The sequence below is a fragment of the Abramis brama genome (genome assembly GCF_963993115.1).
Source record: "Abramis brama genome assembly, chromosome: 20".
Taxonomy (NCBI): domain Eukaryota; kingdom Metazoa; phylum Chordata; class Actinopteri; order Cypriniformes; family Leuciscidae; genus Abramis; species Abramis brama.
Genome location: NC_139982.1, coordinates 15,402,693 through 15,417,628, shown reverse-complemented (window position 1 = coordinate 15,417,628; position 14,936 = coordinate 15,402,693). Strand labels below are relative to the sequence as shown.

The window sequence follows — 14,936 nt, the reverse complement described above, 5'->3', positions numbered from 1 at the left end:
CTTTTGGCAGCGTGTGCTTAGGCACATATGGAGCTTATTGTACACCAGTCACCGCTGCCATGAGCCCACCATTGCATCTCTCACTTGCTTAACCTGGATCACACATGCATGTTCCAGGAAGCTGAGTGTACCTCTGGATGATGACCGGCTGGCCTTGCTCCTCTGGACCTGCTCCCCAATGCATGAGCCCATCCAGTTGTAGTTTAGCTGAAACTTTTATCCAAAGCAACTTACAACAAACTTATTGTTCCCATGAAGAACTTGAAGTTACAACATGAAGTAAGTGTCTTGCTCGAGTAGTAGCCTCATGGGCCGCTCACAGAACACGTTTTTCCATTCTATGTAAACACGCTAGACGGACATGTATAACCGCTGCGGGCGCGTCTTGCGTCTCACGCATGCACAGCGTCCTAAAAACGTGGCGCTCAAGTTAAAATCAATTTAACTTTTGAAAAAACTCGAAACCTCGCAAAAATGCGTTCTGTGTGAACGAGCCCGTATGCATGGTGTGGTTGCGCTTCATGGTCCTTTCTGATTCCACCCCTCTCTCTTTCACCTACTTTGCTTCTAGTCTACTCTCCAATTTATCTATCCATGATAAATATATGAATTATTATTATTTAAACTATGATAGTTTGAACAAAGAGTGAAAAAAATTGTAAACCATTACAATATTTATTGAAAATTATTTATTTATACTTTTATGAAAGTTTGCAGTTCATTTGTGGCCTCATTTCCAAGTTGAAAAATAGCTGTATTTTGAAAGTGTGTGCAACTGTATCTATTTCATAAACTGTGCATAAAATGCTAAGCTATGAAATGAGCCTTTCTAACACAAAGGAGTTGGACATTTTCTTCCAAACTCATTTAAAATATAATTTCCATCTAAGAATGGTTTTAAACATGGTTTGTATTACGATGCAAATTACAATGTGGTGGAAATGTTAATGATGTTTCAGAAAGAAAAAAAAAAGATCAATGTCATTGTTGGTGGACAAATTACATTTGTGAAAAGTATTTTAAAGTCTAAAAGACCATAAGTGCCCATCGAAGATAGTTGAAGAAACACCCATTTATGTGATGAGATATGATGCCAGTTATTCCCTGAGCATCCCGAAGTGGCAGCTGCTGCTCACATGGTGTTGTTGGTTTGCATAGTGTTTTGTTTTTGAATTTGTACCTTCTACTTGGTTGGTTTGAATAATTACATTTTCTGGAACTAATCATTAGCCGGACTTGGATTTTACATATTGCCAAAGGATCACCTTATCTGCTCACCATCTATCCAGTACAGTTGTTCAGTAAGTCTCCATTCTCTAAAATCCTATTGCAACAGCGTCCATCTATCCAGCTACAGTACAGATGTCAGTTCTGATGCTCTCAATACTCTTACTATTCACCATGGAAATATCTGAGTCATGATAACCTCTGGTCATTAAACATCTGCAGGAAACTCCTACAGTTGCCTTAACATCTGTAGGCTCACCCAGACCCCTGTTCATGCTATATCTGCCTCTGAAAAGTATGAACACTCTTTTCCTCACAATAAGTTAATTATATCTAACTTTTCTGCAAAGTTCATTCACATTAGATCTCTTGCCAAATGCTTTGTTTCTGTCAAAGTGTCTGTTATTACTTTTCACTTGATAAACTGTCTTGCTTTTGTTGCACTTTAAGTATAATTTAAAAAGAAAATGCTTGCATTTATTAAGAAATCTGGTTTAGACCCATTCAATTTCTGTAATTATAGACCAATATATAATCTCTCCCACCTGTTCATACCCCCAGGAAAGAGTTTTTGCTTCATATATATACACTTCCTCCTATTTCTAGTCCAATGCACAGTACTGAGATGGCTTTCCTCTTGGTAGTCAATAATCTCCTCTCTGTCTATTCTGGTACCTCTAGTAGTATAATGCTGCTCTATTTTGTTATAGGCTAGTTGCACGTGGCCGGCATGTTGAATTTCCGATCAGCAAGTGTGGGGGTAGACACTTCTGGTTTCGCATTACGCCCGGCGCAGGGAGCATCTCTTATAGTTGTTTATAGAATCAATTATATCACTTAAAATAATACTAAGATCCATATTACTATCACACGAGCCAATGGCAATTAAATGCACAGATGCATAGTCAGATTAATGAATGAAATACAACTGTTCACGAACAGAAGATTGTATTTGACTCATGCATTACGCATACGCAATGACAATTATGCCTACTGCGAATATAGAGTTACAACTACGATTAGAGTTGTTTGCATAAAATGCACCGTGAACATTCACACGGTTGCCCTGTGATAGGCTACAATTTGTCTCCATAAATACTATTTTCTCAATTCTGCGCATATATTTTCACTTACTTACATCAATTGCTCGATCAATATTATCATCACATATTTTACATTTACATTTTTAACTGTAGGTACCACAAATAATTTAATATAGCTAAGTTTGTGTATATTTTGTACATAGTAAAATACTGTATGTTCTGCTTATAAACACCAGACAGATAATGATTTATGAAACAGATGGTCTTTACTCATCTCAGTAATAGAAAGCATAGAAACGCACAGGTAAAATACACTGAAAATTATATGCATTTAAAAATCTGGTCGGGTTGAAGTCATCCCTCCGGATCTTCTGCATCCATTCAGCCCGTACCGCAGCGTCAACGGGGAATGCATGAAAGCTGACTTCTTTGTTGTAACGTGACGAAACGGTACATAACGGCGCACAACAATGAAGTGCTGAGGCTGTCACCCTCTGAAAGGCAAGTCACCTCTCTTGAATCCTAAAAACACTCATTGTGAAAAATGATCTCTCTGGTAATGGAACTCGGTCGCTGTTGTCTCTCGCTCCCGCTGTCGGATCACCGGAAGTTTTCACTGGAAGTACTGGCGCACACACTCAAGTTCGAACGTCAACGGTCGCCATATTGTGCACGGAGCGAACTGGAACCACTGGTACAGCTCTCTCCTGGTTTACGTCCTAGCTAATTGGCAGAATATATTTATCCCTATTCAGAATTACAAATCTACTGCTCCCCAAATCAAGGTGTCCCCCAGGGTTCAGTTATTGGCCCTCGTTAGTTGTTACATTACATATTGCATTTGTTGATCATGCAAATATGGATTTTATGACTTGTTGACAAAGATTTGACTTGCTATGGTGTAATAAACATTGCTGCAAATTCTGCTTACTGATATATGCCACCAAGGGAACGTTTTAGCTGGATGAAATGGATGAGGATTTGTTGAAAGTGCAAAAGTGCTAATCTTGGAAACGTCAGGTAAAATGGTTTCAAAATTCTTAATATCTACTGTCAGGTAATGTAAAGCTAATAATCATTTAGGCACAGTCCTCAAATCCAGTTTGCTTTGTTTCCCAATTCCAAATTAAATGTGATAAAAATCCAAAAAGAAACTAAAGAAAGGAAAGGAAGATGAACAACAGTGATATAGAGATAACAATTTTCCCTAGTACAAGCAAATGAGAATCTGTCATCGGTTTTCGTGAAAAGAAAAGGAAAAAAGGAAGAGGATTTCAGCAAGTTCTCCTCATAGGGAGTCATCACCTCCTTTAATAAGAATCGGGCAGGTGTGTTTCCCTTTTCCAGCTGCTGAGAGAGAGAGAGAGAACGCGTGTAAAGGAGTGGAGAGTGAAGCCTAGACACAAACAAAGTTTGCAGAGGAAAAGCTACTCCAGAGAGCTGATAGATTGAGAGGTGGAAGCACTAGATGTTTTGAGGCTTCGGAGGGAAAATGTCATTAATGGAATTGTCAGCAGAGAGTCTGAAATTAAGGTAGAAATGAGTAACCCAAAAAAGGTTTCTCAAGCTTGGGACAGTCTTGCCAGCTTCACTTATCTTTTTGGGCTGGGCTAAGTTCTCTCTCTCTACACTAGTTTTCTTCTCTCTTTCGCCCTCTCCTTGCATATGAGTGTAATGAGAGCCGTGCGTTGAGTTGTGGATGAGGCGTCAGTTTGAGAGCGAGAGTGAGAGTGAGAGGAGCGGGACAGGAACACACACACACACACACTGAGCTGCTGGGAGTTTCAGCGCTGCTTGCAAGGTGAGGGTTCAATCTATCCACTTGATGCTTCTGTGCATGAATTATTGTGGACTTGGCTGTTGTACTTAATCACAATTTACAGACACAGCTTACAGTGGTGTCTGAAGATGTCTGTACAGTTGCAACTAGATTTTATGTGATGTTAGCACTTCTATCCATGCATACATCACTAAAGGGCTGACATTTGCTGTCAGAGAGAAGTGCAATAAATAGTGTGTCTGTACTGTTACATATGCAAGTTTTAGCACAAGTGAAGTTTCTTTATTTCGCATAGTGCACAAGTGTGGTAATGGGATGATATCACTAGTAGAGTATAGTTTGACTTACATGTCAGGTGGTTATATTAGTACTTCATAAAAGTGTGAGAAATGTCTTGCTGCTTCAGTAATTTTTTTAATGTATTTGGTATCCAAACCTTGCAAGGTTTTTTTTTTTTTTTTACACTGCCAAATTTAGGTAATAAGTTTTAATCTATTTTTAATGTATGTATATATATATATATATATATATATATATATATATATATATATATATATATATATATGTATGTGTATTTACTGTATGTATGTATATATATATATATATATATATATATATATATATATATATATATACATATCTTATATCTTTATAAGACATAAAATATTATTTTACAAAGGCATTTTTATGTTTTTAATTTTACTCTTATCAGTGACATTTTTGAAAATAAGGCATTTCAATAACTAACTAATCACCTTTTCATTGTAAATAAAGTGAAATTACTGAACCTAAATATAGGAGCCTGATAAAAATGCTCATTTAAAAGAAAATTGCTTGACAGACTGTATATATATTCCTGTACATAATTCCTGTACATGACACTGAGCCAGTTTTAAGCTTTTATTCATAGATTTACTGTCCCCTGGTTGCTCATAAAGGAAGCCTCCCAGGTAAGTCACGTTGGGAGGTCACTTACAGAGGTCAGGTCAGGTATTGGAATCTCAGATATTCTTCGCTGGCAACCTGCATCCACACCTCCCATCTTTTCCTCTGCTCTCTACTTTTGGCAATTTCCATTAATGCGTGCTCAGTCCTGTCACTGAAAGCTAGTGTGGATATTCCAGGAAAGTAAACAGTTGGCAGTGCCAGGTTACAACCATGTACAGTTACAGTTACAACTAGGTTACACTGTTTGTTTGCTTTTATCAGTGTCTGGGTTTCTTTGGGAAAGCTACAGTTCACCAGCAGCTTGCAGATTTTTAACTTTGATGTCTTGTGTGTGTGTGTGTGTATATCTAGACATCTCTGTTATTTCACTTCATGAGTTATGTGGAATATTCTTGATATAATATTTAAGAGGTTTTATTCCTTCCTATATATGATGCACAGCCTTAAAATGGGGGGTTAAATATTTCTATAAGATTTATTAAAGTAACTGTTATTGTAGTATATTTTCTCAAGCAGTTCTTTTAATCAAACCAGATGGTGCATATTGAAACCCCTCCTGCAAAACATACATGACTTTTGTGGCTGCAGAAGTTGTACAGTAGTGTATAATTACATATTTTGCTGTAATCCATAATTGCATAAATAGAAGGCAGTTAATTGCTGAACTTTATATGAGTAATAAATTTCCAGCATCAAGACCGTAAACTCTCAAACCTAACACAGCACTTGTAGAGTTTGTCTGGATGTTTTCCCATGTTAAAAGTCACACCAACATGTAGACTATTTTGAATTTGTATGGATGTATGCATTTTTGCTTGCAATTACACATACATCATATTAGTGAAAACCCCATAAAAGACACGTTTTTGTGTGTCTTGTCTACAGTGGTTATGCATATGTAAATAGATTTATATAAACAGCTTCTCTGAGCCATGGAACGTGAACAAATAGGCCTTGAAAAAAAGAAAAAAATAGGCATTACTAAACAAATCCACATTGAGATGAGTCTTGGAGCACATCCTATAATAATATCTGATGGCATAAAAGTTGGAAGTGTCACATCAGAGGCTGAAGTTAATTACTGATCAAGTGTGATTGAGGATTATGCCGTGTTTGAACGAGGATGGTGCTGGGATATTGTAAGTATTATTTGATGATTTGGATTGCTACTACATGTTAAGAGTGTTTAGAGATAATATACTGTAGGAATAAATGAGTAAGGAAAGGATAAAAGGATGAGGATGGGGAATGAAGAGCAGATGTGGAGAGGAGTTTGAGATTGTGGCCACCAGATGGCCTTTTAAATAGCGTATGGAATGAAATCTGTGTCCAGACAGTCCCGTTTCCTTATGTAACCTCTCACCTCACTCACCTCAGCTACTCTCCCCCCCCCCTCTCTCTCTCTCTCTCATTCAGCTGTCTGGGTCCATGCCAATATTTCCCCTGTGTAGTTCTCATTACTCTAATAATGGCTCTGGACTGAACTCATCACAGCGTGTCTCCTGCCCTCTCACATTTTTTGCTTGTTTCCTTTCTGTCTTCACTGCAGTCCCTTTAAACTCTCTCTCACAAACACACAATGATTTTTGCGGCTGACCTTATTGCATATGCATTTATAGGAGTTTCCCTTTCAGATGCAAAATTTATGGGAGGAGAGTATTTAAATGAATCATGCAAGGTGATTTACTAAGGTTTGCGCTAGTCAATCTACTGGTGTTTGCGCCATTATTTTACACCCCAAAAAAGCATGTCTTAAACCAGACGCTAATTTGCCCTGATCTTGGTATGTTTTCAGTAGATCACATGCCGAACTTTCCACTCTCATCTGTGCTTTTATAGAATTGCACTCTTACACTAATTTGCCCTGTTTAGTAAATCTGGCCCAAAGACTGAAATGGTATACTATTTTCCTGTAAAAAGTATGTAAATTTCCTGTAAAGTATCTTAATATGTACAACTTTGAAAATAAAATAAATAATTCTGCGGAAATTATATCTCAAGTCATGTGGCTTGTATTAGGAGTGATGGGTCTTGTGATATTTTCAAGGTGGACGATAAAATGTGTGAGACATTCCATTATTATATACATTTAAGGAGGAAACCCAAGCCATTTGTAGAGTGGGAATATTGTTTTCGTTCTATTAATTTGGGCCAGTGACAACGGCATAGCAATGCACTAACCAGCCAGAACACCTTAGCAACCACATAGCAACACTCTGGCATTCTGACGTCAACTTTAATTTTTTTTCCCTTTCAAAGAACACAAAAGGAGATATTTAGTAGATTGTTTAAGCTGCTCTTTTTCCTACAATGAAAATAGAAATCACACTATTTATCCCCACAAAAAATCTACTTATTTATCATAAAAATAGTCCATATGACTCATGTGCTGTATTACAAATCTTTTGAAGTCATACAATACTATAGCTCTGTGTGACGAACAGAACAACATTTTTGTTATTCGCAGAAATATTGCCATTTATTCTAGCTCTCAAATCGCATTCTTATAATGTACATCATATATTTAACTTAAAAACATGCAAATACATCGTGATCAGTCAAGACACATTAAACAATGTTTAACTTGGCATGGTATGTCTTGTGGGGGTGAGATTTCCATCATGCCTACGACTGAAGTCAGGCTCAAGGCAAAACCAAGCTTTCTTGCACATTTTTGTGTCAAGCAAATGGCTGATGGCCCATCCACATGATGTCAGAACATGTAGTTAAGATAATCCACTTGGCGTTTAGGTATCACCAAAATAAATGAGGTGTGTGACATACAGAGGCTGTGTTGTTCAAACTTCTTTTATAATCTATTATAGAGCGTCCCCTCCAAAGGTTAACATGCTGCTATCACCTCATTTGACTTGAGTGCACAGATTCGTATTCATTTTTAACTTGGATTATGTATTTATTTATTCTTTGTGCTCCATTTTTGAACGTTAATGAACTCAATGGCTTTCAAAGAAGAGCAGTCTGCTCTGTCACATGTTATTTATGGAAAATTACTAATGAATTAACATTGGCCAATAAACTTTAATAGCCCTCAGGACTTAACATAAGCAGGAATAAAGAAAGTGTTTTTGGGGAGATTTCATCGCTAGTTCTGGGTCATCTAAAGCTGATTTCTTGGCTCAGCTGCATGAGCTTCCAGACCAAAGCCACTCATCAATTGCATACCTTTTTTCATCAATGACAAGCACAGCAATTAGACTGATAGATTGTTTTGAAGTCGGAAGTGGTTGTTATCAGGCCCGCCGACTGCAATGTTGCACCAACAACCAAACATCGTAAACCACTTAAATTGTACGCAGATGAGTTTCCCATGTCAATTAGCACACAGATGATGCCAGAGTTTGGCGTTTGTCCACAGATTTTTTGAGGTAACAAAGCCTAATAAATAACAAAGCTCAATATCAGCAGGGCTTTGATATTTTTGCTTTTGCCGTCCATCCTTTAAACTATTTCCAAGACAGCCAGTCTGTGAGCTCTCTTTTATGTGGTTCATATTTCAGTGTTGTATGGACTATATACAGACTTTATTTTTGGATGTTTTTTTTTGTTTTAAAGCTCAACAGTAAGCACACGCACGCTCAGTTGGAGTCTAGTAATTTTAGATTTGTTGTGGTAACAGAGCTGAATGGACCAGTATAGTCAAGTTTTTAGTCTGAGTGTATGTTTCTGTCATTCATGTGTCTGGGCTGTTGTTGTCTTTCCTTTGTGAATATTGTAGATTGTCCTTGTAATTGTACAGTTGATGGTAAATTGATTGCATTCTTGTTTTGCATGTTAGCATCAGCCATTGCTTAAATCCTATATAATGCTTTACCAGACCCAGGCTGAATCCTGCATACTCTCTGCACTATAGTATGGGTTAGATTAGGATATGTGAGTCCCAAATCGTAGTACATTGAAAACAAGACATTAAAGGCGTCCAGGTGGTGGACCACTACTACTATATAGATTTAAACCATACTTTAACAATTAGAAACTAAGGACACTGTATGTCATAGATGCAAGACAATTGGCATATGTTTGGATCTCATTATCGAGGCTCAAGCAGATACAATTCTCTGAATACTGAATTACTGAATACTGAAATTTGTTTTGTGTATGGTAGTAAGTCCCATTCCTAGTGTTCTTATTTAAAACTAACTTTAAAGTAACAACTTTACCACCAGCAATGCAATGAATGTTTTTCAAACATATCATATATGCAAACTAGCACGCAACCACAGTCTTTCGTCCCCATTACGAGCAGAACAAATTTCTACATAACACGTTTGCAAAACCATTCTTATGTAAATTGTTACATAAAAACACTGATTTATGTAAGAATGGTTTTGCGAACAATTTACACTGAAATTTGTTTTGATTAGTAGCTATGTTTCCATACAAGTGACTACTACCTTAGCTGGAAAATAACTATTAAAGAACCGCTATAAAGCCAAAACAATCTCTGTTACCTTAAATTCTACGTTTATCTCTGTAAAGCTGCTTTGAAACAATCTACATTGTTAAACGCGCTACATAAATGAAGATGACTTGACTTGACAAAGGTGCAAAATTTAAATATTGCATAAAAAACATTTGCGAATAAAGCAGCGTTTCCATCCAGTGAGCCGAATAGAACAAAATCGCCACTTCCTGTTAAAATCAGTAAGAATAATGGAAATTGCTGCAGTAGGAGAAGCCATTTTGTATAATAATTTCTAGTGTTGGGCAGTAGCATCGCTACAAGCAGTGGCGTTACTAGTTTAACTAAATTTCTCAATGGAGAGGTTTGTTTTGTTTTCTGAATCAAATAGCTTTTCAGTAGCGAAGCTCTTTTGTTGATCAAGTAGTGCGGTTGCGTCCACACAAGCTACATTTTCCCAAGCATTTCTGAAGCTCAATCTCAAATCGGAAATACAACTGCTAAGGATCACTAATCCTGGATAACACGGACCTGTGAAGCCGACATAAGTACTTCCGTATGATGGTGACTACTACTTCATGTTTTACGGCGTTTGGCAACCAGCTTTTTGATGCATTACCGCCACCTTTTTATGGACAACTGGGCAACTTCACGTACCAATCCTTGGGCTGACGCGTGAGAAATTAACTTGATGGAAAGATGCACACACTCGCGACACCTGGTTTGTTATAGTTATTATGGTTATGGTTTTATATAGTTATGGTTTTGTTATTGTTTTTGTTGCCAAATTGGTTTGGAACAGTTGTTGAATAAACAATTGAACTGAGTAATTAGGCCCGCCTATCTGTTTTACAGATAGTTTTATTGATCACTGAGACATTGAATTAAATTGGTTCAATATAAAAATGAAATTTAAGCTTAGATGTAGAAAACTACTTTTGCCATGTTGCTGTAGCTTAGCTTGCTACATTTCCCAGGGGTGTAGTGAAGCTTCATTTAACATGGAGTAACTGCTAGCTTAGCTCACTACATTTTCCAAATAGCTTATCCAACACTGATCATTTTGTATATAATAAATTACATGTGCCTCAGAGCGTGCAGACGAAATGCAATAAAATGATCTTGCTTTCGGAGGTGGATGCCTGCTGTTGTGTAAGACCGTTCTGGCAGGTAATTGTACTGAACCACTTTGACGACAGGTATTTCATAACAACCAAAACTGCATTTCAGATGACTTTTTTGATGTGCATCGAGGAATTAATTTGGTAAATGTGTTTCCTCCTTAGTTTATGCACGTTTTCTTATTGGATAAAAAGTTTATCTGACTCAATTGAGCGCATACGCTTTTATGCAAATTTTTTGAATTTATGCGCATTTTGGCATTTCCATACAGTGTTTTTTGTGAATGATGAAAATACACATAAAATAGGTGGATGGAAACATAGCTAGTGTGTCCCAAGATAAAATACTTAAACAACTTTTGTAACAATTATCTAGCAATACATTTACCACCGGCAACACAATGCAGTATGTTCTTTTCGTCCAGTTGTCAAGTGTGCAAACTAGCATGCAGCAGAACAAATTTCTGAATAAATTCTTCGCAAAACTATTCTTTCGTTAATTGACGCACAATTGTTTTGTGAACAATTTGCTCCGGAATTTGTTCTGTTCATTTGTTCTGCTCATGGTAGAATTTCACAGTACAAGAGTAGTTCATAGCTTTAATACTGTACTTTCACATTTTAGTAACATTTGACAAGTAACCATTTTAAACAACGCCAACACAGTATGTCCTTTTCATATATGGTATGCAAATTGCTTTTGGGGTCTCATTTATGCAACACAACAGAACAAATTTCTTTCTACTGTAAATCGTTTTTAAAACCAATGTTGCATAAATAGTTACAAAATTCAACGTATCAGTTTATGTAAGAACGTTTTCTGAACCAGTTTGCACATTCATCCTACTCATGTTTCGTAAATGACAGCCTTTGAGTGTATCTGGTTTCCATGTTGCCTGCAGGTATACGTTTCGTGACATGTGTGAGTGTTTGCGTGTAGGTTTGTTTGGCCACGCCTGGCTGATAACTGAAATGTTTAATCGCCTTTTTGCCCCGTCCGCTCCAGGGGGAGGGTGATAAACATTAAGCTCATGTCTGGTTTGGCTATATGCTCAGACATTCGTTCCTTCTATACCAGAGAAGAAGAGGATGTTGGGGGAGGGATGGAGGGGTTGTGTGATTGCTACGGTTGTTGCTTGCTGTAGGCTCTTGACTTTACAGCATCAAGCTTCGTCCGGCCCACCTCCTGTATCAATTGTATGTTTATTATGATAGCAGTAAAACTATACGAGCCCCACCCTGCTCCGAGGGGAGCGAGAGGAAGGAGAAATAAGGAAAGAGAGAGCTGCTAGATTGGCTCCAGACTGCATCCTCACCCAAATTAGACGCCCTCCTGCCAAGATCTTAAGGCGCAGCGGGGAGGGCATGTGAAAAAAGCACAAATTCGAACACTGTTACGTACACACTTATACATGCTTTAAGCCTAAATGCAGCTGTGTGCAAGTATTTGTTTGTGTATTGGGGAGGTTATAATTAAGAAATCACAGACTTTCTAAGAGAAGTAATGTGGATTTGGTGCCTTTTCGTAATTATCTTTTTGGTGCAAAATCCTGAATTTGTTGAAGAAATATCTCAGTGTTTCATCAACTTGATGTTTATGTACTGTATCTGTGGCGTGCTGCTGATTACTCTCAGAAGAGGCGACGTGTTTACAGTAAATAGACTCATAATGGAAGCTTAGGAGGCAAATGGGCCAAAAGGATTAAAAGCAGAAATGTGAAGCTTGTATTTATGTTAAGCTGTTTCATGAATCACTAAAAATGAGTAGTATGCTGTAGTTGACTAAATCGTCCTTTTGAGGTGGGACTGCTATTTTAGGTGGAAGAACTTCTGGTTATGCATTACCTTTGTAGTTTTTGAGGGTGGAGATTGCAGAACATCAACAAAGACACACATGTAGTTATGTTACGCCTCTTCCTAATTGTCCTCACACTGAGACCAACAGTAAGAATGACCCGCTGGCTGAGCCAGTGGACGCAACAGTCACTGATCATTTTGGGCCAGTTCTGCATTGCAATTCACTGACTTTGTAAGTCCATTTACTTGTACGTTGTTGAAGATTCTACTGATTTGTGACCATGGTTATGGTATTTAATTGGTTAGAATAGATGAGGTTTTGTTGAAATTGCAAAAATGACTTTTGTTGGACTTGAAAGCTTCAAAGAGAACCCTAACTAAATTTAAATGAATTCCATTAATATATATATAAAGCAGGAACTGCTAGCCCGGAATGCAAAAAACATTCCGGGTTTGTCTTTTTTGTTTTGTGATGGTTGTTCTTGAGTCCCTTGTTTGTCCTGAGCAGTTAAACTGGCCAATGTTCTTCAGAAAAATCCTCCAGGTCCCAAAACATCTTCAATTTTCCAGCATCTTTGCATATTTGAACCCCTTCCAGTAGCGACTGAGCCGACTGATGCATTTAGAGCCGGGGGGTGAAAACTTTTGAACAGGGTGAAGATGTCCAAATGTTTCTTATTTTGTTTATATATATATATATATATATATATATATATATATATATATATATATTTTAGTACAGCCCTTCGGAAGCAACAAAGGATACTTACATGTTTCCGGGAAGACAAATTAAGTACAATTTACTTTGATCTTTAAATTCAAAAAGTTTTCACCCCCCGGCTTTTATTGCATCGTGTTTCCTTCTGGAGCATCAGTGAATGTTTGAACCTTTTGGAATATTTGTGTTTGAGTCCCTCAGTAGTCCTTAGTGTGAAAAGATGGATCTCAAGGTCGTGGATCATCCAGGTAACGACACAGTATTAGGAATCAATGGTTTATAAACTTTTAAACGGGGTAATTTTTATGAATTCAGCTTTTTTTGTGTGTTTGTGTGTGTGTTGTGGACTATATGTAAACATCTTTTATATAAAATATCTTATTTAGGACAGTTTTAAATAAAAAATAACATGCATTTTGTTTGATCCCTCTTTTGTTTAAATTATTCACATTTTCACATATTCTGCAAGGAGCTCACAAACTTTCAAGCATCACTGTATGTTTATATTTATATTTTTAAAATCGAAAAATATTTTTTATAAAAACTGGGAACTGCTAGTAAAAAAAAATACAAAATTTTTTTTGGACGCTGCATGCAAAAGCATCGTAATTCAGATAATTTAGAATGAAACCTCTAACCCCGAGAGTATAAGCAATAATAATGTTGCTTGACTTAGCAAGTACTGCTATTAATACAGCCAGAATAATGATTAATGACTCGCTCTTAGAGGCTTTAATATGAACAGTTAATCTGGGTTTCATCCAGAGCACTCAAACGGTCAGCCAAACAGTTATTCACGCACTCTCAAATCAGGCATAATAAGTGAATCTTTGCCCTTTCACTGTGATCAAGAGTCCAGTTTTCCCACTTCTAAATCTACTTGAACAGAAAATGCAAAGCACATTTCAGGTCTGTTATATTGAAGGCATTACAGTATGGAAAATGAGATGTCATGGTGCAGAGGCTTGGCGGTGATGGTCCTGCGAACGGCCATAAACGTCTCCTGTGCTTGTGTGATGTATCCAGACAGAGCAGCCCCCCCCCACCCCCCCCCCCCCAATCACCCCAAGGTGATTCCCCATGGCTGCATGCCCAGTGTGTCACACACACACATCCCATATTCCAGACACCGAGGGGGATTCACTAAGAATGATAGTGCTTCCTCTGAGCTAAGTATAGTTTTTTTATACCATTGTTATGCCGATGATGTGATGTTATTTTCCTCGATAAAACATGTTCTCTGGACAAAGTACATGAATGTCACAGTTACATTAAGCTCTGGCTCTCTAACAACTTTCTCTAATTAAATGAGAGTAAAACTTAGGTTTTTATTGTAGGTTCTCCCATGTCACCTACCTTTGCTGGTCAGCTAGGTTCCCTGTCCTTAAATCTTGAAGAACATGTATAGGGGTAATTATGGACTCATCACTTAACTGCCATTATTAAAGGTATAGCTTTTTTAACGTGAGATCAATTGCTAAAGTCAAGCACTTTCTTTCCAGGGAGGATTTGTAAATTGTGGTTCATTCCCTTATTTCATCAAGGATAGATTACTGTAATTCTTTATATATTGATCTCCCCCAGACTGCATTAGCCCGCCTGCAGTTAGTGCAAAATGCAGCCGCAAGGTTTTTAACGGGAGCAAGTTACCATGTTACCCCTATACTGGCATCCTGTTAAATTCAGGATTGATTTCATAATTCTCCTGTATGTTTACAAGGCACTATTAGATCTTGCCCCCGGTGTATTAGTGATCTTCTTATTCCCTACTCTCTCCTTCTAGAGCTCTCAGTTCTTCGGATCAACTGCTTTTAAAGGTCCCTCGCTGTACTTTTAAATCGAAAGGAGATTGTGTTTTTTCTGTGGAAGGTCCCAAACTCTG

At 37.5% G+C, this 14,936-nt stretch overlaps 1 protein-coding gene across 3 annotated transcripts in view; it reads left to right on the top strand.

Moving 5' to 3' along the window:
- The window catches only part of znf469 (zinc finger protein 469), a 107,787-nt gene that overhangs the window by 15,541 nt on the left and 77,310 nt on the right, over nt 1-14,936 (top strand). Inside the window, exon 1 of one of the 3 annotated variants that reach the window (XM_084094088.1) lies at nt 3,968-4,071. The exons of 1 other annotated variant lie outside the window; for it this stretch is intronic. The gene's annotated coding sequence lies outside the window, so the exon portion shown is untranslated. Of the gene's footprint in view, nt 1-3,967; nt 4,072-14,936 lie in introns of those variants that run through there. One more of the 3 variants, XM_084094089.1, reaches the window with a different exon arrangement.